Source organism: Streptopelia decaocto (assembly GCF_964273445.1).
Source record: "Streptopelia decaocto genome assembly, chromosome: 13".
NCBI lineage: Eukaryota > Metazoa > Chordata > Aves > Columbiformes > Columbidae > Streptopelia > Streptopelia decaocto.
In genome coordinates this window covers 5,683,231-5,708,800 of record NC_138668.1, presented here as the reverse complement: position 1 = coordinate 5,708,800, position 25,570 = coordinate 5,683,231, and the positions used below count along the sequence as shown (strand labels likewise).

The 25,570-nt window shown below is 47.7% G+C and overlaps 1 protein-coding gene across 1 annotated transcript in view; it reads right to left on the bottom strand.

The window, feature by feature from the left end:
• Window positions 1-25,570, bottom strand: part of LMF1 (lipase maturation factor 1) — a gene marked incomplete at its 5' end in the record, with an annotated part of 179,673 nt that overhangs the window by 56,476 nt on the left and 97,627 nt on the right. The gene's annotated exons all lie outside the window — the stretch shown is intronic.

The following is a 25,570-nucleotide window of genomic DNA, read 5'->3' as shown; positions in this document are numbered from 1 at the left end:
AAATTTTAATTGAGGGAGACACAACACATCTTTAAATTATTTGCAGCTAAATCAAAAATACAAACAAAACAGGGAAAATAACCGTACGAGGCATGGCAACCGAGCGTGCTTCCACTGCCAAATCCCACAACTATTGTAATTCCTTATTAGCAGAGCTGGGATTAATAAAGCCGTTGCTTTCTCCGGGTTGGAGCTGCTGCGAGCCCCAGGACAGCAGACCGCATCCTTCCTCCCCGGCCGGCGGGGCCGGATGGAGCCGTGTCGGGGTCAGGGGCTCTGCCAAGGCCACTCGGCGAGGGGACAGGAGGTCACGGCTCCCGGGTGCCACCGAGGGTCCTTCCCCTCCGCACGGGACCTGTTTCGAGTTAATCTGCTTGTTGGACTGTGCTTGAGCATTCCCAGAACCTCAGGGAGGCTCACAAACAGATTGTTTTTTACCTTGATCCCAAATTGCTGAGAAATGCTTTTATCCTTCCAAAAAGGCAAGTTGCTTTCTTGGCTTCTTGGATTATTTTTAAGTGCTTTAACTGTGATGAGGTATCAGCCCTACAGGTTGTAACGTTTGGCCAACCATAAGCTGGTTTCCAGACGGAACCGCCTGATCCCAACAGGGCAGAGCTGCAGGAAGGTGATGTTGCTGCGTCCCCCCGGGATGCAGCCGCTGCCCTTTCCCCATCACAGCGCGCTGGATTCGCTCTCTTCGATGCAGACAACACTTCTGACCAGGGACCATGAAGAACAAGCAGTATTACATATCTAATTCCTTCCCTACTTACATACGTAATTAAATCTCATAACTCGATGGCACTGAGCTGTTGGACATTTGACTGTGGCTTTGCAGGGCTGCACTGACACTGTTGAATTTTAAAGCAAAGACCACAGAACAGAATCATTGGGTTGAAGGGACCTTCCCAGCTCCCCCAGTGCCCCCCCTGCCATGAGCAGGGACATCTTCACCAGCTCAGGTTGCTCAGAGCCCCGTCCAGCCTGGCCTGGGATGTCTCCAGGGATGGTTCATCCATCACCTCTCTGGGAACCTGGGACAGGTTCTCATCACCCTCAGGGGCAAACATTTCTTCCTTGTGTCCAGCCTGAATCTCCCCTCTTATTTTAAAGCCACCACCCCTTGCACTACTGCAACAGGCCCTGCTAAACAGTTTGTCCCCCATCCTTAGCTATTTAATGCGCCACTTCGTTCCCCCTTCCCTTCCCCTCCATCCCTGGGTCACGCTGGTGCCTCATCTGCCAAGGTCAAGAGCAGCCAGCACATCCCAGCTGTCACTTTGGGCTGGGACTCAAGATATTGTCCTCTCAATTTGCTGTGCTTAAGGGCAAAAAGATAAAATTCTTGTTTCTAGACCTGTTGCAGGGGGGCAAGAAGTAGAAGAAAGTTCTTGGTTTAGGCTCATGCAGCAGCCACATACAGCTTCACATGGGGATGACTGAGGTCTGTCACAGTTTATCTCACTGCTGTGCTTTTTAGCAGCAGCTTAATTCTCATCCTGGAGTAGAAGTAGAAATGGGGAAAAATGCATATAAATCTAGCATGGGTTAATAATTCACTGCCAGGTGCTATAGCATCACCATCCTTCACTTTATCAGCGCTGGCACTATCACGGTGTCAGTGGGGGCAACACTGCATGACAGGCAAGATAACTCCAACAAGCATCCATTCCCAAGCCCCAAAGTCTAAACCAGCAGCAGACACACCGCAAATAACACATGGTTCCTCAGCATTTGTTCTGACAGAAGAAATGCATTTGATAAGAGCAGCACCGGAGACGGAGCCTCTGGGGACACTATCAGCAAGGGACCCTTCCTGCCCACCGCCACAGCTGCTTCTCCAGCATGTAAACCTTGAGTATGTAAAACAAAACGCAGCGATGGAGAAGTGATTCACATGTATCATTTGTTAAAAAGCTGCTGGGGGAGGAGAGCGCGGTGTGTGTGTGTGTTCCTCCCAATGCCTTCCAGATGCTGCAGCAGGGGTGTCCCGGGGAGAAATCCCTGTTTACTCAGGAACGGGGTGTTGAGGCAAGAGCAAAGACCCAGAGCAACGTGTGAATTGCTGCAGCCCCAAACACAGACACCTGTGACGCCAGGATTGCTTCAACCGGCTTGTTTTGCCGGGGATGTTGAGCTTTGGAGAAGCACCTCGAGGCAGCCAGGAGTCCCCCGGCATCGAGATCTGTGAACCCCTGATACGCACATACAGAAAAATGCAGCTCCGAGTCATGTGCAACTCAATAAACAAGCCCAAGGCAAACGTGCGGTGCGGGGAACAGAGCGGAGCCCTTGTCTCCAACAAGCCCCATTTCTGGATGCCTCTGTGAAACATGTTTTTAAATAAAAAAATGATTAGCAAAAACGGGCTTTATGTGTCAGCACAAGGTGCAGTATAATAAACCTTCTGCCTCCCTCACACCTCCAGCAGCCGGAGAAAAACTGCGCTGCAAATGCGTTTTGAGATCAGATTGGGGAAAATTAATTCCATAATTCACGGGGCAGATTTGTAACGTGTGACTGCGGGGGCTGCTGGACCAATTCTGGGTCGCCAGCTAAGGCATGTTCTCTGGCTTCTATCTACCCGGTTTTATGAGGGCTGGTAACAGATTCTAAAAATATGCACAATAAACTGTTTTTTCTCCCTAAGGGGTCTATGGTTTAATTATGTTCTTAGTGAGAACCATTAAAGTGCTAAGTACCTGAAGACTCCTAATTTACTAAACTATACGCTACTAAAACTCAACAGAAGGCTATTATACACCGGAGTAAACGCTCTTCTCTGGGACTGTAAACGCACATGGTCTCTCCTCTCAGCCTCCTTATTGCTACAGCATTACATAAACTCCAACCGAGTATTTAATCCCTGTGTTGGATACCCCAACTCAGCCTGGGGATACCTCCAGGCTCTCCTCCCCGTGTGCAGGAAAACAAGTCTCGCATTGTCCCTGAACAACCCAGACGGGGCCCGGGATGTGATTTTTATAGCGGCACAACTCCTGTGCAAGGAACCGGGAGGGTGGGGAAGACCCTGTCCCATCAAGATCATAAATGAGGAGGAGCCCAGAGATAGATCAAGTAAGTTTTCTCCTTTGCAATGATGGGTTTTTAGCTTCCTTTGCTCTGTGACATGGATGCAGGAGCCTCTCCTGTATCTGCTCGCTTGGGGAACCTCAACAGCTCAAACTCAGCAGGTGTCTTTCAAAAACCAGCACAAAGTTACGAATTAATCCGTTTCAAAAAGGTGAACAAAAATTCCATTCTTCTACCTGTTTGTATAAGGTAAACTGAGATTATCTATTGAGTCAGATAACCAAAAGTATACTTGGTGTTAATATTAAAACAACACTAAGGACAGCCTTTCAAAACATCACCCTGGGTGCCTATTGCAGAAACTGGGCTCTGCGAAAAACAAAGCAGGTCATAAATATTCCTATACACTCTACATACTATCATTTCTTTTCCCATTGAAAGGCACCTACTTAACCAAAATACTCAGATCTGAGGGCACTTAAGGCAGAAAAATCTAGAAAAACAGAAGGAAATGGAGCAACAGCAAATATTAATAAATGATGAGAGGAACCAACTATTCGGTCAAAAGAAATAGGATTAACTTGGTGCAACGGACACTTCATTAATGGTTTGTGGGCACTGGAGATTCCAACAGGGAAGACCAGGAAGCCTTTGGCACAAGCAGAAAGAGGTGAAGAAAAGCAGCCTGAGGGGTATTAATATTTTTCTGAGCATTTGCAGAAGGTACAGATGAACGGTAAAGCACAGTTCTCCGGCTTCCCAAGGCACCGAGGCATGAATTCATCTCAGCTTCAAAGCAAAGCGCTCAATTCTCTCGTACTTCGGACCAAAAAAATAAAAAGGATTCTCCATCGCAGAGCATAATTTGATCAGCATGATCCAGCAGGCTGTTTTCTCTGCCAGTCGATTCTGCTTCAGATCTTGACCCTTCCTCCCAACGCATCTGCAGATCAAAGCTCCACTTTCCCAAGCCCCAGCAGAAACAGCGTCCCAGCCCCGTGCAGAAGAGCAAGAGGCAGAAAGGAGATAAACTGGGTCGCCAGCAGCTGCTGGGAAGTGTGGGGAGATGCGTGTCGTGACCGAAATCAGACTGTCTCGTGCTGCACCGTAACCAAGGGCTCCTGCAAAACACCCGTCGTCGTAACCGGGGGGATTATGGAGAGCTGCTGCTTCCCGCCCGTGAGGCTTTGTGGTGGGCATCGTGATTGATGAACAACGTCGGGATTTTGCACAAAGATACACATGTAGGCAAGCGCTTGGAAAGGAAATTGAGCTGGGAACTGCTCAGCCTCTCGTGCAAATCCCAGCTGCGCCTCGTGCCGTGTCTATTTTACACACACGTCTCCACGTGATGCCGCTAACATACCTGCACTCACAACAGATCACCAGTTAAGAACAGGCCCTTTAAAACCTCCCAATTATTAATATGATTCCAACCAAAATCAGACAAAATTGAAGAGAGGCATCTGTCTTAAAATGCACAGAGATCTAATGTCGGGGTGGGTGGGTCACAAGGGGTCGGCTCTTCAGTAACGCAATATCAAAATAATTAAGTCTCGGTAGATCTATGAAAAAGAAACGTTACCTATATGTTCTTGCTGGGCAGAGCTTCCCTTCTCCAGTCAATAGTAATATTCAGTTCATAGAAAACCACACTGGAATCTGCCTGCTTTGAGACAGCAACCCAAGCCAAGGAGATGTGTGTTTGACTCGGTGCCAGCACGACCATAAAATGTTGGCAATTTAGTAGAGACGTAGTGCCGCGCCACTCTCCCAAAGGACCTAAATAAACTTCAGATGTAGAACATATATTTTTACTTTTTATATATATAAATCTGCTGTTTCATTTTTAACTCCTTTCCCCAGCCGTCGCTCCGTCTAAGGTTTTTCAAAGCTGAAACAGGTCCCTACTTCTTCCGACCGAGCGAAGCCTCAGCAACGAAAAGTTAAAAGCATGAAAAATCAGAGAAATGATTCACGTCTGGGCATTGGGTTTCTTGGGGAATGATGGCTGCACATGTGGCTCCAAATGCTGGAGGGGAAAGGGTCTTGGGAGAAAATTTCTGCTGTGCAATTTCACGCCTCGGTGTTGTAAAATATCCCAAGGATTTTTTTGGGTGTTTTTCCCTCTTGTTCACAAAGTTGCACTTGCAAAGTCACCAGCGTAGGTGAAACGCTGCTGCCACATCCGTGACATCCGAGCCAAGCTTTGCTCACGATGAGTGAGCCCTGACTTACCCAGTGAGGATGCGCTTTACCTGGATACACCGAAACGATGGATTTTCGAATTCCAACAAGCTGGGTGGGGGCAGCAGGATCTGCAGCGCACTGTGTGCTTTTCCAGGCTGCAGCTCCGAGCTGTCCCGCACTAACAAAAAGCACATTTCCACAGCCCACAGCATACCTGTTTATTGACACTGTCTCTCCACGGCGTGCCTCCGAGCTGCCCGCTGTATATAGAGTTAATTGTGGATGCATTACAGATTCACCTATTTATTCTGTACATTCTTGGAGAGGTCCAGAGCTAAAATTACACAAAGAACTGCTGAACTGTTCAGGCTATTTATTTGTTCAAAATCCCTTTAAAATAATTAGCGGGGCCTGGAACAGACATCTCGGCTCTGGCGGGGCCAGAAGAAGGTGGTGAAACCAACTGCGGGTCATTCCTGCCTTTGGGGAGGAGGTTTTTTTATTAAGAGCACCTGAGATGGGGCATTTTTGGTTTAGGGAGCGGACTGGGTTGGAAGGTCTGTAAGAAACATGAACTAAGAGCAAGACATCCTCACCAAGAAGGTCCTTCCCAAGGAGGTCCCATCCCAAAGGCAAAGGGGAGCTGCAGGAATCCTTCTCCCGCTTTGACAGCCAGTTGCCATCAGATGGTCCTTTCCTCGTGCGACTCTTATTCGGAGATTTTCCCATACAGAAACACAGTCCCTGGCCTGGTTCTCTCCAACAGAGCTCACCTTCCCTGGCGGATCGCAACGCAGGTCGCTCACCAATATTTTAAATTGCCATTTAAGAGCATATTGCAAATGTGATCCTTTAATTGGTCACTGTTACGGCTCTCTATTAGAGAAGACAAGTTTTTCCACACAAGGTAAGCCCTTGCGAAAGCACTGAAAATGTTTAAAAACAACCCAGTCCTGATATATTTATTATATATTTCAATATGTATAAATAATTTCATGAAAAGGAATGTACTGAGTGGAAACTCCATTTAAAATGTGATCCCAGATGGTGGCAAAGCTCTAAAATTGCAAGGCAACATGTAAAGAAAGATTAACGACCTCAAACAGGCACAAATTTATGAGGTGAAAGCCCCCGTAATCCTAGAGAAAAATGATACCGAACGTTAGACTAGACAGCTAGAAAATACCTCTGCTTAGTTCATGTGGCCTCTGCCATTTTACATTTTCTTTTAATACACGTTATTCTGGGTTCATTTAGCCTGTTCTCCTGCAGGCCAGAGGTATTGCCTTGGTCCACGAGCACGGTGATGGATTTGCCAGCTCCCACCAGGTACCCAACTGGTAAATCAAGTCACAGGCAACAGCTCTGCTGTCCCGTGGTCTTGCAAATGGGTTGTGTGTTGTCACATCCTGGGGATAAGTAGCCCAAAAGAGAGAAAACGGAGCCAGGACATCATGTCAAGTATTTATCATCACTGCAAGACCCAAAGCTCCACCATCAAGTGGACCGAGATGATGGGGATGTTTTCCACACTAAAGCTCATGCAGTTCCTTATTCTGCCTAAGTAAGAAACGTTTCAAAGGAAAGTATGTCAACATCTCATCCCAAAGAGCACAGGTCACCCCAGGAACCAGCATCTTCCGTGCTCTCAATAGGACCAGATGGGATCTTGTGGGTCCCACAGCCCATTTTCCCAGGATATCTGGCACCTCAGAGACCTCCCTGATAGCCCTGTGCTGTTCATCCCGCTGATGATTCCCCTCTGGGACCTCTGCAAAGTCTCTTGTGTGGTCTGCATCACCTGGCACAGACAAATAGCTCGGTGCCCAACAGGGATGTGAGTGATATGGATGAATTCCCCCCAAAACGCCTTCAAGCTGCGGGTGGTTTCCCTTATCCCACGCTTGTGCCTTCACCCCTGGGCTGCAACACATCCAGAGACTGTATTTCTGCCTTAAACCTCCTGGGCCTGAGGAACCTACCCAGCAAATTTTCCTATGACATTTTTCCTGTGAGAATTTTCAATGAACTGGGATTTTCTGACCTTCTCGGCAAAGAGTTCCTGGCATGCTCTAGTTGATAACGCAGCCGTGGCATGATATCAAAATCAGTGCGTTTTTAAACGACCACAAACAAAAGGAGATTCAGTCGGCACAGCAGCGCCCGGAGCCAGCGCCGCGGTCACACAGAGCGGCTTTGCTGAGCTCGCTCCTTCAAAACACGGCTGTTCTCTGGTTTGCTGTCACCATTGGGTGTAGATGAGCACTGGGATGCCACCTGCCATGGGAAATGCGTGACAGTAACCCACGTGTATAACCGGGACAGGGACACATGAACCAAAAGCCACCCCAGGGCTCCCGTCTGCTGCTTTGCAGATCAAGGTCTCCGTTTTGCATCAGAAGCCGCAGAGCCCTGGGCTGTGATGGTGTTCTGCTGCCAGCAGATAGAGCTGTAGCTACCAGAAGGTCAGATAAGTGTTTAAAACAGAATTTAAGTACTAAAAATACAGATCACAGGCTGCTCTAAGTAGCCGAAGCTGAACCTACAGCATAAAAGATGGTCAGAAGAAGAGGAAAAACTACTTGCTACAATAAAAAAGATGACAAGCTTGTATTCAATGAGAACAAAGCCCATATCCCCAGAGCACAGCTTGCTCTCCCAGCTGAGGATTTACGGGAAAATCATCTCCTGGCCGTCCTGGTACAACTCTGCTGTGTCTGGTTGAGAACAAGTGCAGCAAGAGGAGATGCTGTGCTGAGGAGCGCGTTCCTCCGGCACCCACAGCCCTGCGAGCGCCCGCGATGCCTGCGGGGACCACGACAGGTCATTTCCAGCCCTTTTCCTCTCATCTGAAAGGTCCCAGTGAGGGAGGCCGCCAGGTCTCCCACAGCACAGAAGCCTCGGGTGCAGATCTGGGGATAGTGGAGCTGGTGGGGTCACAAAATCCTCGTGGATTTGCCCCGAACAGCAAGTTATTTCCAAACCAGCCAAAGCCTGTTTTCCATCTCACCAAAGGCCCTTGTGATGCAGCACGGTCCCTTTTCTCTTTGGGGATGTGCTTTGAAGGGCAAATCTGCTGCTTTAGCGAGACAGTGGAAGAACATCTTTCCAAATGTCTTCCCAGGGACCCTGGGCTTTAACCTGCCATTCAGGACTCTAAAAACCTACCGTGGCTGCTCTCCCAAAGGCCCTCATTACTTCACTTTTTAAAAGTTCGGTGCTAAAACCAGGATCGTATCTCCTTCAGAGGGCTATTTTTTTTTTCTGGTGTGCATAAATACGACATTCAGCACCAGGCCAAGGAACACACGGGCAGAACCCGCCGCCGGCGAACGCCAGCAAAGCCCCCGGCTCGTGCCTGTGTTTGGATTAGGCAGTTTCGTGGCCTGGACATTTACAGTTGGGTTAGTTGGGCTGGTTTTTTTTCCGCAACTTGAGACAAACAGTGAGATCTTTCATAAAACGCGTTCACAAAGGGTAAATTGTGCCATGAGGAACCGACTACCTGGATGGTCATTTGAATTCTCCGAACTGGAACCCCACCACGCTCCAGGCCGAAGGCAGCGCTGGGGGCACAAGGGGGAACTCGGCGTCACGAGCTGCCTCGTTTAACTTTCCAAATGCCCAAGAGACACAGACATTTCAACCCAATGCCCGGTTTGAGCCATCGCTGTTGTAAATGAAACATCCAAGGGGTGGAAGGGGCGGTGCGAAGGGCACCCTGGTGCTGGTTCACTCTATTAGTAACCCGGGCCGGGCTGAGAAGAGTTCAAGCCAAGGCAGAAAAAGAAGGAGAAAAACGTAAATTGAAATGTTCATACTAAAATGAAACAAAAGAGTGACCCCAACACTGACCAGGTGTTTTTGCAAGGCTCAAAACAGCAAAACAAGCTGAAGATGGTCACCGCCCATCCGTCCTGCTGGATTTTTGTACAAAGAGCTGCCACGTGTCCCCCTAATGACGTTACCTTAAAACATTCTTCCAAAATAACAAAAATACCTGACCTGACTCACCTATTGAAGTGGTGCAAAAATGGATGGGCATTTTGAAGGAAATAAATGTTTTGTATAAGGTCTTTTGGATGTGAGAAAGCACAGGGTACGTGGCTATTCTACCCTTCCATACTGAGTTCACCCAGGAACCCCGCGGCGCAGACAGGAGACATCTGTGCTTCTGTGCACCTCAACTCTTTGCTTCTGACACTGAAACACACATTTCTAACACATATTCTCGTCCTGTTTCATGTCTTCTTCCAACCCATTTTTCAGCAGTAACACCTGACAAATCTGCCACATATGTTTTCCAATTTACTGAAAGGTCTTGCATCGCTATAATGAAGATTTTTTTTAATCCAAAAAGTTTATGCCAATTCAATCCAACTTGAACAAGTAGATAAAATAACATATGGTGTGTTTTATTGCCATTCCCCTCTAGAAACTACAGTGATATGAACACTGTGATAACTCCACTCATTCTAGTCCACGGTATCTTACAAATGCAACTGTTTCTCTATAGGTGAAGTTAGTACAGCTCCTGGATAAGCAGCCAAAAAGATTTTTCTGTGATAGTTGGTCAAAATGACCTTTTAAATGGGCATAGAAATTACTCATCCCTTTCACTAGATGCTTGGTGATGCTCACACTAAGGTTGCTTTACTCTGTACCAGCTCCACAGAACACACTGTGGCTGATTTGGGAGAATTCAGGCCTAAGAGCACTCACAGAGCAGGATGGAATAAAAATAATCCTTTCATTTCCAAAGGGGGGAAAAAACCCCCAAAGACAGAAACAAATCTGCCACAGCACAGCAGGCTGGAAAGCAGCATCACCTTCAGCCCTTCGCCCCACACCAACACAAAAGCAGGAAAAACCAGGTAACTGTCCCAAAGATGCAGCCAAAAGCTTAGCAGGGATTATTTCTGTTTTCAAGCTTTCTCCCTAGTAACAAAGGATGTAGACTGAAAGAATTTAGGGCAAGCAAAACAATTCACTAGAGAACTCTTTGCCATGTGGAGCCGACGCACAAACTCTTCCAACAGTTGGATGAAGCCAACAGCCAATTGTGCCCTCGCTCGCCAACGAACGGCACCTTGACAGCCCTTCAAACAGGCATCGCGTCTTCTCGGGTGGAAACCACCCCAAGAACTACTTTATTTTTTAATTAAAGAGTTTAAAAAGTGACTTCTTACAAAGTCATGACAATTTGCACACACAGTGCGACACAGATAGAAATACTAAATTCCGCTAAAGCCAGGAAACGGGCTTGGGCAACTTTGGACATCCGCACGCAAACCTGCGCTCGTTATAAATGTCCTCATCCTGCTCAAGGCCCTTCTTGCATGAAAATAATAATTACCTATATTTTTAAGGACAATTTAGGAATGGAAAGTTCTACAGTACATTCTTAATAACTCTGGTGGTTTACCATCCAGCACAAAAATGTCACAGATTTTAAGCAGCACGTGCTGGAATAACTCGTTAACCAAGATGGAATTTAGGTTGTCTGCGGGGTTGGGTGAAATCTCTGCTACCAGCACCAACCAACGCGTATCTGAACGTTCAGATCCTTTTGCTTCGAGGTCCACAAAGTATTGCACTTGAGTAATCACTTTGCTCGTTTTGTAAGCGTTGCCTGTTTCTATACTTTCCTAAAAAAAAATAAATAAATTCCACAGACAAATAAATTCTACCCAATAAATGTGTCGTTCTGCCATCCCCGTGGACATAATAATGCCCTCACACTTGTCCCGAGTTGGACAGCTTGCAAATCATCGGTATAAATAAGACTCCCAATCTATGCCAAACTTCTCGTTTTTAAGAAAGCCTTTTACCTCCTTTCCTAACACCAAGTAACGTCCTGGAGCAGGAGCTCCAACCCAAGGAGGGATGGTGGCCACGGTGCCGGCTGGTCCCCGTGCTCGTCCCACCGTGTTTTCCCCCAGGAGGGGTTTGGGGGCTGAATTTCTCGCATATTCCGGCACCGCTGGCACCAGCGCGTCACCCCCGGGAGCGCCACGCGCCTGCCCCAAACACTGCGCCCATTGATGCCGTGGGCCGGGGCGATGCCGGGGAGGGGGGCGTGTGTTTGTCTGATGAAGTGAGGTTCTCGCTGGGTATTTAATATTCCCCGTCATGCAGGCCTGTTTCTCCTTGAGCCCGCCTGTCAGTTAAGCCCGGGGATGTTTATTTTAACGGCCACTTGTGGTCAAGGCTGGTGCCAGTTGTACGGCATCGGTTACGCAGATTTAACACTGGGGACTCGGCCCCCAGCTCCCAGAGCACGGAAAGCAGCCAGGGCCGCCCCGGCCTAATGTGAAACAACTGAACTCTTCCAGCAGCCCCTGCTCCAGCTTTAACCCTTGCTGAGCTGCCTCTGCAGCACCAGCTCACCCAGCAGCCGCAGACCTTGTCCCCATGTCCGCCCCCCCCAGCCTTGTCCTCTGTCCTGCTCCCCGATCCCCCCTGGCAGCAGAAAGTCTTGCTGGGGTGATGATCTGAAAGCTGCAAGAAGAAAGAGAAAATGCATTTGGTTGCTTAACAAAGCATTTTTTGGGGGGTGGATAGAGAGGGTTTTGATTCCTCTTATGGATTTAGCATTGCCCCAAGGGCACAGCAAGCGTCTGCCGGGAGTGACGCCCCGGGCTGAGCGCGGGATGCTCGGCACCCCTGCCCGGTGAAGCCGGCACCTCACCGGCTGATGCCCTGGCCACCAACATGTCGCCTGGAGCTACACCCTGGTGACACAAAGCCAAGTCAGCTCACACCCTCCTCCTTACAACAGCACCCCCTTCCTCCCCAAACCTGAGCCTCGAGGAGAGCAAACACGCATCGCAACGCTCCTGCCACTACGCAACAGCCTGGAGGATGCTAAAACGTTAAATAAACTGTGGGCCCGCGGCAAAATTATGCATCCTTTTTTGATCGTCTGGACAGCCTCCAAGATGCTAATCAGCCCCAGATTAAGTCATCAAGCAAACTGATGAGCAATCACATTTTGTCAGTACAGCTGGACATCATTACCTGGGGCTGATCTTCCGCTTGGAGAGGGACGGCAGCTTCTTGCCACTGATCAGACTGGAAGAAAGCGGGAAGAGTACAGAGGACCTGTGCTCAGCTGCTCTGGTCTCCACAACACCTCCAGCTCCATTTCTCCACCCTACATGTGCTCATCAAAATTGCCTTTTACCCCCAAAGCAATGAGTGCCGTGCTGGTCCCGATCCATTGGCAAGTGCCCTCGGTCTCAAAACAAGCCTGTGTTGAAGTGTTTTGCAGAATTACTACACATGTCAAGATGGAGATAATTATTCTATGGAGAAACATCAGCCTGTGGAAGTGCTTTAAATCACAGATATTGGTTAATAATTATGTGGGACAATAATTAATTGAAACCCGCTACTGGTGAAGTACAGAGGAAATCTAAGCATCGCAACGCTCAAATTCCAAGTTCATTTGTCAAGAATTTGTTAATGGGAACAGATTCAAGGCTCATTCCCAGTGTAACCCCGCCAGGTTTTCAGAGCTCTAACGGATCAGAGATTTTCTCTAAGAGTTAAAACCTGCCCAGTAAATAATTTAAAACTGGAGGAGAAACAGCCTAAGAGGGAAATACGAAATATGACTGGAAGAATCAGTACAAATATTCATCCTGAATTTCTTGCCTTAAAAATAATGAAATAAAAAAATACATGAATGCTGGCAATATTAATGAAGAGAAGGATTTCTTCATATATTTTAGTAGAGCTTAAATGGAAATAAATTAACCAGAGTTGCTATCAGGGAATTTACTCTTTTAACAGATCTTAGACATGGGATAACACAGCATCACGTGTCTAAAAGACTCTTTCCCTGTGTTTTTCTCATCTGTGTCAGTTTTTCCATACCCAATGCACCCCAAGCTTTATTAGGCTGGACTGAGATAGGATGGGGTTCAACTCCCCCAGCCCCCGGTGCCAGCGCACGTGTGGCTGCCCCGTGTCCTCCCTCAGTGACACATCCAGAGATTCTAAGTGATGATCTTCACAGGAAGACCTCGTTATTTGTAATGAACAGAGCATTTCTAATCATTATGTTTTCTTCCCACTGCAGCTTCTGGAAGCAGATACAAAATTATCTAGAAATATGAGCACATAAATCAAAACAAGCCCTACAAAAACGACCAGCTCCACTGTCTCACCCAACAAACCCCCTTCACATGTGCTTTTACTTAAACAAGAGATAAAGTTCTGCTATAGCCCAACAAATCTATTGCATTTTGCCATTAATCTTGTAAATAAAATGGTCATTTAGAGCACTTGCTGCAATGCCAGTATACTGATGTCTGCAACAACCTAAGGATTGCTGAAATAAGAGGAAACATCCCCGTGCATCCCCTGCTTGTTGAGGCCACGTGTGAGCGGGGCTTGGACCAGGGGATGTCTGAGCTCTTGCCCAACCTCTACTGCTCTGCAAGTCTGATAAAACCCATTTTAAGCCCAGCCTGGCTCCTCCTCTTCCTCCCGCCTGCTCAGAAGCCACACGTGTCTGGCAAAACCAGACAAATCCCTTGTCCTGGGTCCAGAAGAGGTTTAGCTCTGCCAGGAGCTCCGAGATGATGGGTTGCCAGGGTGTCCAAAGGCACCCAGAATCCATCTCAATGCACAGGGACAGGGGATGATGACGTTTAAGTTAAAGAGAAGCCACAGCAGAAAAATTGCCTGCAGCTTCTTTTTAGTTAATTTCTCTAAAAAAAAAAAAAAATAAAGAGAAGAAACTATCTATTTCATAGCAAGGTGATGGAGATGAAACCAGAACGCAAGCTCAGATGCTCTACAGTAAAACGCTGGGAATACGAAGGCAAAGCTGCATTGTGTTAAAACTCAAGACTAATTTAAAGTCTTGTTCCTTAAGTGCAAAAGCTGGAATGGCGCCCAAACGAATGGAGGAGGGAAAAAATAATAACCAGACCAATTGTATATTTCTCCTAGAAATTCCGTGGCAGAACGTACCTCGCGACTCGCACTCGCCAGCTCCAATTTCAATAAATCAACACGGCGCAGGGTAACAGTAGCACAAGTCTTTCTCTCTTTCCATAATACACCCAGGTAAAATCACCGTGGAGCAAAGAACAAAATGCTCATTCTTTCTGGCGCTTGGCAAGGGGACAAATTACTTTCTGCACCTCTCTGTGTTGAAGGACTAGTTATTAAATACAGTCTAAGCTGCCTTTCCAGCTGTACTTAAATCAAGGACAAAATAAAGCAAATGCGACTGTCCACAAGAAATTGGGAGAGCAAAAGAGCAACGGTAGGATGAGGCCACCCCCACGCACGTCTCTGCCTACCCAAGTATTTAAATAACTCAGATTTTCAATGCAAAGCCACATGGAGCCGCTGCCCATCACTGCCCAGCCCTGTGCCATGGCCCACAACTTTGCCAATAAGTTTACAGATTATTCCAACCGTCTGAGCCCAGTCCTGAGCATCCCACTGCCAAAAAAGAGCAAACAAGAAGGTGCGAGTGAGCTCAGAGCTGTCCCGTTTGCTCATCCCAAATGTGTTTGCACAAAAAAAAAAAAAACAACCCCAAAAAACAACAACGGTATTTTTGTTTGGATAGGGGTTTGTCCATGTCTGGGCCTCAGTTATGCTGAACACTGTGGAAATAGCAGGGAAGTGAGAGATCAGAGCAGAAAGGCTAAAAAGGCACCGCAGAACTTCAGGGAGGAAAGGAGGACAAAAACCAAAGTGACGTGGCTAAAATGCTTAATAAATCAGCGCTATATTTAATCAACACTATATCAAATCAACGCCATTGGGCAGGACAGAAGAGGGGTCCCTGCAGCCCTCGGTCCCCTCGCCCACATCACCTCCCCTGTAATGACATTTCGTGCCACTTCTGCTGCAAATCGCTTGACATTTCCTTTCAAATCCCTCTCCCCTGCCAGGACTCCGTTACGGGACAGCACCGGGAGGGAAGAACCAGCGTTTGTATCCAGCCTTTTCTTTTCTACCCGAGTGCCAAGAAGGGGATAGCTGGTGGGAGCAGAAAACATCTATGGAGATTTTTAAAACATCAGATTTCGTTTTTCCCCCCCCTGAAATCTGAATTTTCAGTACATCTCTTAGTACATGGGCTTTTAGAAAGAACAAAAGTACTCCTTATCTAGCGAAACGTGGTTTATTACATTCACAACCAGAGTGTGCAAGCGGTCAGTGGGTCCAACCCCCTGAAACCACCCCGGAAACCTCTCCTGAAAGCCACGTACCAGTAGAACCAGTAGAAGATGCCCCACGACCAGTGACCCCATGTATACAGACACCCAGCAGGGAAAAGCAAAGACTTCAGGATCAGATTCTGCCATACAAAGAGCAGTTAAATGCAATGAAGCCACAGGTTCATCCTTATGGGGGGCAAGAGAAAGCAGAGTGCCACGCATAGGTAATTTGGATTTTCCATTACATTCTTCAGCACTTCTGCACAGAGGTAAACTTTCCCTGAATAACCCCTCAACTATTTGTTGTTATTAAATTACATCTTTAGCTTGCCACATGAAACACCTTTGAGACTTTGTGCCTTCCATAAAATATTTAAAAAGCAAGCTTCTCGCCCACACAAGCAGCTCAGTGCATTTAAAGTATGCACCAACCCCAAAAGAAAAGAGTTGCTAGAACTGTATTAGTGATTAACACGTTTTCCAAGTCAATGCACTAATTAAAATAAAATTTACAAATAAGTAAGCCAGGAAGTACAACTCTTTAAGCACTTGCCATTAAAACATCTACAGCTCACCACAGACAGCAATTTCCTCCTATATTTAAGGGAAAAAAGTAGTTATGAACTGCTAACCATTGCTTCATGTAAAGCTGGTCCCCACTGTTCATAATCTCTCATTCCCAGGGATCAGGGACAAAAAATGTGGTCAACTCCGGAAAGCACCAGAGGAAATACTACAGAAAAACATGGATGGGGATAATTTTAATCAGATTTATAAAACGGGACCACTCCAGTTCAATAATGATGACGCCATTGCCATCCTTTAGCAGATGCACCTAGGCTGTGACAGCACCTGAGCTGACGCCACCCCAGTCCCTGCTCCCCAGAATCCCTCCCCTCCACGCTGAACCATTTCTTCTGTTTCCTCACCTTGCTGCCAGTATATCTATCAAAACTACTCAAATAATCTGCTCTGTATAAACATTACTACGGCTGATCTTACAGAACTTAATTATTTGAAGGCAATCCCTTGTGAATAAAGAAATAAACCAGAATTTTCCAGTTAAAAAGTAATTAAAAACCAACTCAATAGTCTTATCCCAGAGCAGAAGTTCTCAATATGTAGCTGGCATGATACTCACTTCTGGTGTTCCCACCCAAGGAAGCAGTCGACGTGTGAACACACAATTCAGCTGAGGGAGAACCAGCTCTGGTCCACGGCAGCAGCTTCTGTGCACACACACAAGCAGTTACAAAGCACAAGCCCCACAGTTGATATTCGCATGGACAAATATGTATTTATAACAAGACTAAGCATCTCCACAGGGTCTTGACCCTGTGGACCAAAGTACAGAAGTGTCCTGCAGTCACGCACACATTTGCTCACATCTTTTTGGAAAGCTGCATCTCTCCCAGATGCTACAAAGGGCACCTGGAACAGGCAGAGCAACAACTCAGTCCCACATTTGTTAAAAAGCACTAACGGCTAAAGTAATTCTACTCCAACAGTACATCTTGACTTAAAAAGGACTGAACTCCAAAAACCATGATTCCAACATCCTGTTCACCTGCAGCCCATCTAAATGTCCAACTGGTCCCTACGGCGATGCAACTGGGAGGCGGGAAGAAAACGCCGTGCATAGAAGTACTGCTTCATAATCCTGTATTTCACAGGACAAAAAGAAAAATCAGCACTTAGATGGAGGAGGCCATCAGCTTTGAATGTAAATAAATTTGTCATTCTTCCCCATGAGGACAGAGAGCCCAGCAAGCTGCTGGCGCAGGGGTACAAATAATGATCATCCTTGGAGACAGCAGATCTTCAGCAGCCCGGGATACTGGTACCTGGAGAAATACCGGAGAGATCCGTGAAGGTTCAGGAGAATGGAAGTTAAATCACTGTGAAGGGAACTCAAAGTCAGTCTGGTTTCAAAATTCAGGTTTGTATGAATTTGTTTTCAGCGCTTGGATTGCAGCAAACACTTTGAAAGAGTCTCATTAAAAACTCCCTGTCCTCCTCACATAAGCTTTGACACGAAAAGCAAAGAGCAACCAACTTTCCAACCTAATTTTAAGACTTGGATGAATTAATAAATACGGATATACAAGCCCAGGAGAGGGGAGGAGCAGGGGCAAATCAGCGCTTGATGAACTCCTTTCCCAGGCTCAAAGCAGCTAACAAGAATGCGAAAATTTGGCTTTTGTTCTTATTCTGGTTATTTTTAAAGGGGATTCTTAGATTATTAGGGACCTCTCTGTGCAGAGGGTGCCAATAGGTGCTGGTTTGCAGCCCGCAGAGTGGGAGCCTCTGGCAGGGACCTGGTGTTGGAAGGAGCTGGATCCCTCCCCTCCTCCTGCCCTGGAACAGCTTTAATGAGGAGTGGAGTTCCCGGTGGATATGGAAAAACCAACCCCGGCGGCTGCTGCTGGGAGGAAAACGGACTCCTGGAAAAAAAAAATGAAATAAAATAAAATAAAATCAGGCGGCTGTAAGGAGATGCGAGTGGTGAAGCGGAGAGGAGGGGCTTTGTACCAGCATGTGCCATCTCCTCATCTGCAACCACATCGGTGCAATTTCTGTGATGGGATACAACCATGTCGCTGTATACTGTGATTTTATGTGCTGCTGGAAACTGTTACTTAACCCTGTGACTGTTCACGGCACCCACCGGGGACCAGCTTGCTGGTAACAGCATTTCTTCCTCAAAATTGAGCGCTTTACAATTAACTTGCTGCTCCAATAAACAGCCCATTCGTAGTACCAAAATGGAAAAGACTCCCGAGGTGGGACAGAGTTCAGAAGTGTCCTGTGTTTCCTGGCACTTTCTGAATCCACAATTTCATATTTGCCTGTTTACTGCCTTGTTTGCAAATGTGTCACGCCTGGAGCAGGAGAGAAGGTTTGGGGAGATAACAAAATCCACAAGTCACCAACAGAAGTACCTGGCTGTGGGTTCGGCTGCCTGGAGATATTGCAAATGTCTTCTGACCCAAAAGAGTCTCTTACTCGATTGCCAGGGGTCCATGGGAGACGACAATAATCGTGTTGCTCAGTGTCAGAAAGGACAGAGCCAGAACCTGCAAACCACGGCACAAGGGAAACCAGGCTGGGGAGTGAGCCCCGGGCTGGGAAGAGGATGAAGAAATGGCATTTACCATTCTGATGAAGCCGTGGAGGTGGCAGCCTGGGGGCACATACTCCAGCAGGAATAAAAGTGCCGGTGCAGACTCACTCCTGCTTTCAACCAGCAAGCTGGTTATTACTCACCAGTCAAAGCGAAGAGGGGAAAAGCTGCCCAGAGACATGCTGGACCATAGGGTGTTTGCAACGAGGTGACAAAAATCCAGCTGAAAGTGCAGGCAAACCCTCCTGCGAGGGTGTCTGGAATGTTCTGCCAGCAGCGGCTGGGTTGAGAAATGAGAGATTAGGACAGTTGTTCTCAACAGTACCGTGCTGGGTGCTGGGAGGAGAGGACCTGTGGCTCTGCAGGTTTGAGAACCCTCTGGTAGAGGACACCAAGATACACAGCCAGGCTCCAAGGACCTCCGGAGACCGCAGAACTCCTAAGATCTTCATTATGGCAGTACCAAAGAAGAAGAGTGATGGACTATCATGCTGGAAGAAGATAAGGAACTGGAAGTGTGAGGAACCCAACTGGAAAAGCTCTGGCCCAGCTGGCCCTCTCCTAAGAAGCACTCCTATATTTTAAGCCTGGCTGCAGGGGGATGAAGAAGCTGTAAGAGGCTCCTGTTGGGTCTGAGCAAAGTCTGTTCGACATGGTTGAGTGGGATAACACAAGAGGGGCACCATGAGCTGGGTGGGAGCAATGGGAAGCACAGGAGGTGGTCTGGCCCAAGCCAAGGGGAGCAGGAGGTCACCTGGTCCTGGCAATCAGGATGGGATTCACAGGTGAGCCGACGTGGTGGAATGGGTTGGGGGATCAGACTCAGCTCCAGCAGAAGGAACCAAGGGCTAAGAAAGCAGGTTTCCCAAAGCCAGCTGGACGGAGATCAGAGACGAGGTGGTGCAGTTCCTCTGGTGCAAATCTCCCACCTCATGAATGCGATCCAGGTCCTGCAGAGCTAATGAAGCAAGAACATTTTCCAAAAATAAGAGACGTTGAGGACGCTGGTGTAGAGGGCTGCTGGAGAGCAAGGCGAAGGTAACAGATTGTGGAAAACAGCAGCTCATCTGTAAGGTTTACTTTGTCCAACAGCAATATCTGAATGTCATCTCTCACAGCTTCTCCATAAAGAAACTACAACAGCGGAGTCCAAATATAAAAATCCGCCGAGCAGTCTGGGCACGGGCAGCTCAGAGACTGGGAGTCCCCGCAAGCACCAGGATTCTGCTCTCTCCATTTCAAAGGGGTTTTGACCTTTCCTTATCCTTCGTTTACGCTGTGTATCTGCCAACCCTCACCCCAGGGCAGGATAACTGCTGCTTAAATGGAAAACAGTAACCGCGGAACAGGAGGACGATCTATGGAAAGAAATTCAGAATAACTGTGATTAAAGCGTAGGACCACAAATCAAACCTTCCTAGGTGTTCATAAGAACAAAAATCAACACTTACAATTAAATTCTAAGTACATTATGCTAATGTATTGTTATATCTATGCATTATTATCAAAGCAATATGAAGCTATTAGCTTATTATGGCGGCAATATTAGCTTATTACAGAGGAAAAAGGCAAGGCATTGGTGAAAACACTGTTCCATACGGTTTTGGGGACCTGGTGGGTTTTGGGGACCCATTGGGGCTGGGGGACCAGTGAGGTTTGGGGACCTGGTGGGTTTTGGGGAGCCAGTGGGTTTTGGGGACCCGTGGGGCCGGGGGGACCAGTGGGGTTTAAAAAAAAACCCCATACAACCCGTATCCCCCCCACCACACTGAGACAGGAGTTCAAGATTGCAATCACACCCCTTGGATTTGTGAAATTACACAACCACAGGAAGGGTCCAGTTCTGGGTGATGGTGTCAGGCGGGTTTCAGACGTTTGTGTTTCAAGGGGGGCTCAGCTGCACCTCCCGACACATCAGACGAGGAGAACTCAAGCAGAGACCCCCCCACATCTGAGCATCCTCCGGGACCAGCTCCTCGCCACGGTCAGCGGGGAGGACAGTGCACAACATGTGGGATCTACCGGCTTGTATTAAATTTATAACTATTGTATGTGACATCATACCAAAATCCATTTTTCTAATATCGCTGGTGTAAAATTGCTACCCATAAATTCTAGACAGAAAACATCACAGTGCAGTTAACTTCGAATTCTAAAAGTGACTTTTTGGTTTTATTTTCATTTTTTATAAAAACTTCCTGCTCTGTTTCCTTCTGGGAATTTTTCAGATTCACTAGGAACTTGCAAAAAGAGGGAATTACACGTGGCTCATGCCCACGAACAAAATACAAACCAGTGCGCAAGCAGCAATAATTCCCTTACTTGCAAAGTCCCAGTTGTCAGGGAAAGGGTTAATTCTAGCAACATTGGAGCTTTATTGTGTGCGCAGCCAGAATTAGCTTACACTACAAAATGAAACACCGTGAAACCTGTCCTGCATTAAGATTAGTGGGACTACATAATAATTTATGAACTGGACTATGGTTTACACCACAGACAAACAATCGCGAGGCAGGAGGTCTGAGGAAGCCGAAGGTTAAAGGTGATTGCATATTACCTGAACTTCCCTTCAATAACTCAACACATGACTATTAGCCTGGTTTATCTGGCTCTATTAAGAAGAGCCGATGAAAACTTTTAATCTGCTTCCAAATGGCTCAGGGCACTGGGTAGATATGAGCTTGTTTTGGTGGGAGCACTTCAAATGAAACAAAAAGCGGGGAGCTCCGTTCCCCAGCCCTCGTTAGGAGCTCAGGAGCATCGTCCTCGTAGCGGATCCTCGCTAAGGGTGATGCTGAGGGTGATGCAGCCCCTGCCTGCACCTCTGCCCCCTGTACCCAAAATCCAGATCAAACCAAGCAAAAATCAGCATTTGGCACCGGGAGCCTTTCTGTTCTGGGAACATTCCACAGCTGTAATTGCACTGTGGGTTTATGATGCTTATAAATGTTCTTGCAAGTGGTTTCCCTCCATATGTCACCTGCCCTGCCGCCGGACAGCTCTGATCGCACACCGCACCACAAGGAGCCCTCGGGAAGATGCTCCTGGAAGGAAACCTCAACTGTAAATTACCACCAACTTACCACAAGTGAGAAATTACCTTGTACTCTCAGTCAGGATCGTAGAATCGTAGAACAGTTTGGGTTGGAAGGGACATTCAATGGTCATCTAGTCCAACTAGGACGCCCAACTTGTGCGTGCCCCGCGATGCCCTGGCACTCGGGCAGTGCAGCCAGCTCTGCTCTGAGTTCCGCTTGCTCTAAGGAACCCCAAAAGCTGCCTCTGCACCCCCAATCCTGCTTCACCCCTGCACACTGAGCATCCCCTGCTGCCCCTCGTCCCTTCTCCACCGCTCTCGGGACATGGGAAACCAGCACCAAGCATTGAGCAAATTCAACACACTTTGCCCCAAAATAGCATGACTTCAGCTGACGCTAAAGAATGACCCTACAGTCCTGCCAACAAAGTTTCTGAAAATAATCCTTTCATGCGTTTTATCTGATGGCAGCTGTAAGCATTTCAAAGCACCAGCATTAGCAGAGGGGTTTCCCCCCACACTCCTTTTCAGCTTGGCAATACTACAATTAAACAAAAGCTTTCATTTATTGAGTAAAAGCTGTATTACATGGCTACTGCTTTATTTTGCATATTTGTTTTACTATAGGGCCTATGGGGCTGAAACAAAGACGAGACGCTGCCCTAAAGAGTTTACACTTTGCTTAGTCGTAATTAAGGTATAGGTTCCCCATAGCTCCAGCCCCAGCGATTGCTGTTTCTCACACAGCGACACATCCAAAGGGCAGTGGAGTCACTAAAAGAGTGTCATACACTCTGCAGGCTGAGAGTTGGGGTCTGGAGACCTGGATATCGCTGGTCCCAGGCTGGGCAGGACCCCAGCGCTGCAGGCGTCCCTCGCTGTGTCAGCACAGGGACCCCTGAGACACGCGGGACCCCGCAGCCAGCGCGTGCTTCCCACAGCAGAGCTAATTGCAATTAATTCCCCAGCTCAAACACACCGCGCTTCCAAAATTGTCTCCATACAGCACCACTGCAACCACCTTTGGGCTTCCCCCGCTACGGGACGGCTGGCAAAGGGAGATTTTTTGCAAAATCAAGTGGGGTGGGAAGACTCAGGCAGGTGTGTGTGAGCGGGAGCCTGTTTTGTTACCCCTGCAAAGCCAAGTTTGCAGACCCATGAGATGTTTCAGGCGACCTTTCAAGCGGGCAGCATTGCACTGGAGATCAGAGATGAGGAATGATCTGGAGAACCTGACTGACGAGCATCACTCGGGGAGAAGGGAAAAAGGTCTCACAAACTCCTCATAACTCAGGCTTCATGTGGTGAACCACCAACCTGACAGCCTTGTCCTACCCACAAGCTGTCTACACTTCTCATTTCTTCAGAAGCCCAGCAATGCCAGCCTCACCCATTGAATTCCGCACATTTTAAACCGCACTCGCTGCATCTCACGTGCCCCATCTCCCCGCTCCAGGCCATCGCTTTTCAAGAAAAAAGGATGGAATTAACCCAATGCATCACCATGCCCTGTAGCTCCAGCTACTTTATGTGCGGTGTGTGTATTAAAAGAAAATAAACAGAATTAAATTGCAAATCCAGGAAACATTATTTATTTATTTGCACTGCAAGCAGAGTCAGAGGCATCTGCTGCCTTAAAGCCTCTACAAACTGAAGCAACTGTTTAAGAAGAACAAATTTGGGATGTTTAAGTAACTCCTAACAGAAATAAACAGTGGGGGTTGAAAGCAGAGTGAAAATATTGAGAGATATTGAGCAATCACCAAACTCTGTCAAATCAAACATAACAAATGAAAGGCTTTCCAGATAGTGCCTGCATGTTCTCAGGGTTGCTTGGGCTACACTTCAGCCTCGCAGATTATTTACCTTTCTAGCCAAATCCATCATCCCGCTGACATTCCCAGCAAACACAAACAAGGAAACTCGGCTTTGTTGCTGAGTTTTAGGGAGAGCAATAACAAACCCGGCTTGCTGGCTTGGTGCCGAGGGAGACGGGAACGTCTGCGCTTCACCTGCTCCGCTCCAGCACCGGGAACCCCTCTGCATGGGACATTTGCTAAACAGCTCCGGAAAATGGGAATTAAGACACCAGGACGGAATAGTCTGTTAGCCTCGGGTCACACCTGACACAACACAGCCTTTCCTTGTCCCCAGGACAGTAAATACCCTTTGATCCCGGCACTGACCCCCCCAGGACGGCACCTGCCCCAGCGAGCGGGGGGAGATGTGGGCTGGGACCACCAGCAAACCCTGCGGGCTCTCCAGCTCCCAGGAGGTTTTCTGGGACAGGATAGCACAGACAGGGCAGAAACAGCAGGAGAAGGAGTTATTTTCTCCATCTCGTTTTGCCTGGGGCAGCTGAGCACACCCCTCTGCCCTCCCAGGCACTAACGTCACCTTCCTGTTCAAACTGTGGGACACTAACTCAATTTGGATTAAGCCATGCTACTAGTTAGCACAAGGCTGGTAATAACTTTATTTGCTTGGGTTCCAGCCAAGGAAGATGAGGACAAGGGGGTCAGCTGTCTGCAGCCCCAGGGGACCCACATCTCAGATGACAACAGCTTGGGGGTTCCTGGTCCCCCCCCATGCCTATCGCCGTCACCACCAGCCTCTCGGTGACCACAGAAGGGAAGGAAACAAGGAAAATGGCCAGACAACCCCATATTTCTAAGGGTGCAGACCACAGACTGTCTAAAATACAAACCTTGGTGCATAAAACAGACATAAGCCCAAGGGACAGGTGTATTTTTAATTTAATAACTAGCCTCGCAGGTATAAACAAGGTGGAAGAGGTAAGGGAGGTCTTTGGCTGCTTTTCCTTACAAACAAGTCTGCAAGGCTCAAAACATTCCCCCACCCTGCATTGCTGGCAAAATGTTATTTATATTTATTTGTATGTGTGTGAGGGTTGGGGAGCAAGGGGCAGAGCACTGACTTTCCATCAGCCCCACGGGGCATCTCCCGCAGGACAGACGTCTGCAGCACGGACACACGCACACCGCGGGTGCTGACCCCAAAACCACCCACCTTCAAATAAAATGAGAACAAGCTATTGGCTTCAAAGGGAGAAATACCCAGCGCCCACCAAGGATTCTGCTAATTTGGGAGGGAGGTGCCTGCGTACAGCAACAACAGGAACCCTAACAGAGGTTAATTCCCAGGACTTTTGGGCCACCTTTATTTGTTCCATGTGGAAAAATCAGCTAAAGCGACTCGAAGGGTTGAGAAGCACTTGGGCTCTCTCCTGATGATGCAAAAAAATCCAGGTTTCCTTTTCCTTTTGAGCAAGAGACCAATCGCGCTCCCTCGTCCTTCAGCTGTGTGACAAAAATATGAAAAACTTCAGCAATGAAAATAAAGATTTCCTATTCTAAACCACGGGCTATCTAAGGTGTAAGGGAGATGTGAGCACAGCAACGCAGGCACAAACTCCTCTGCCTGCTCCCCAGGTGTCTGACCTTCATCTTGTGCTAAAACAAGCCAGTGGCATTACTGTGACACGTGCAGACTGCTGGGTATATTCTTAATTTCACCTGTCCATCTGTCTCTGCTTGTCTCCCTACTCGTAATTTACTCCCTACCTGCACAGCACTGGGTGCAACCACATCCAAACTCCTCGCTGGGGCTCCGCAGCACTTTTCTACAATAGGAATCTCAAGAAATAACATCTTCCCGCCGCAGATCTGAAACCCTCGCCCGCAAAGCCCTGGGACTGCCCGGGGTTTGCTGCTGCGGCTGAGCCAGGCTCAGCCGAGGGTTTGCTGCGGCTTTCAGCTGCAGCCAAGAAAGAAAATCCACATCACAGCACCCGAGGACGGAAAGAGAGAAAGGAGGAAAGGCAAGTTACGGATTTCACACCTGGAATATGTTTAGGAAATGTAGTTAAAACAACTCTTGATCCCCGTTACTAAAGTGATACAGTAGTTTGAAAATCTTGCCTCTCTCGCTCCGCACTCTCCTCCTGCAGCAATTTTTCAAGGCAAAGCA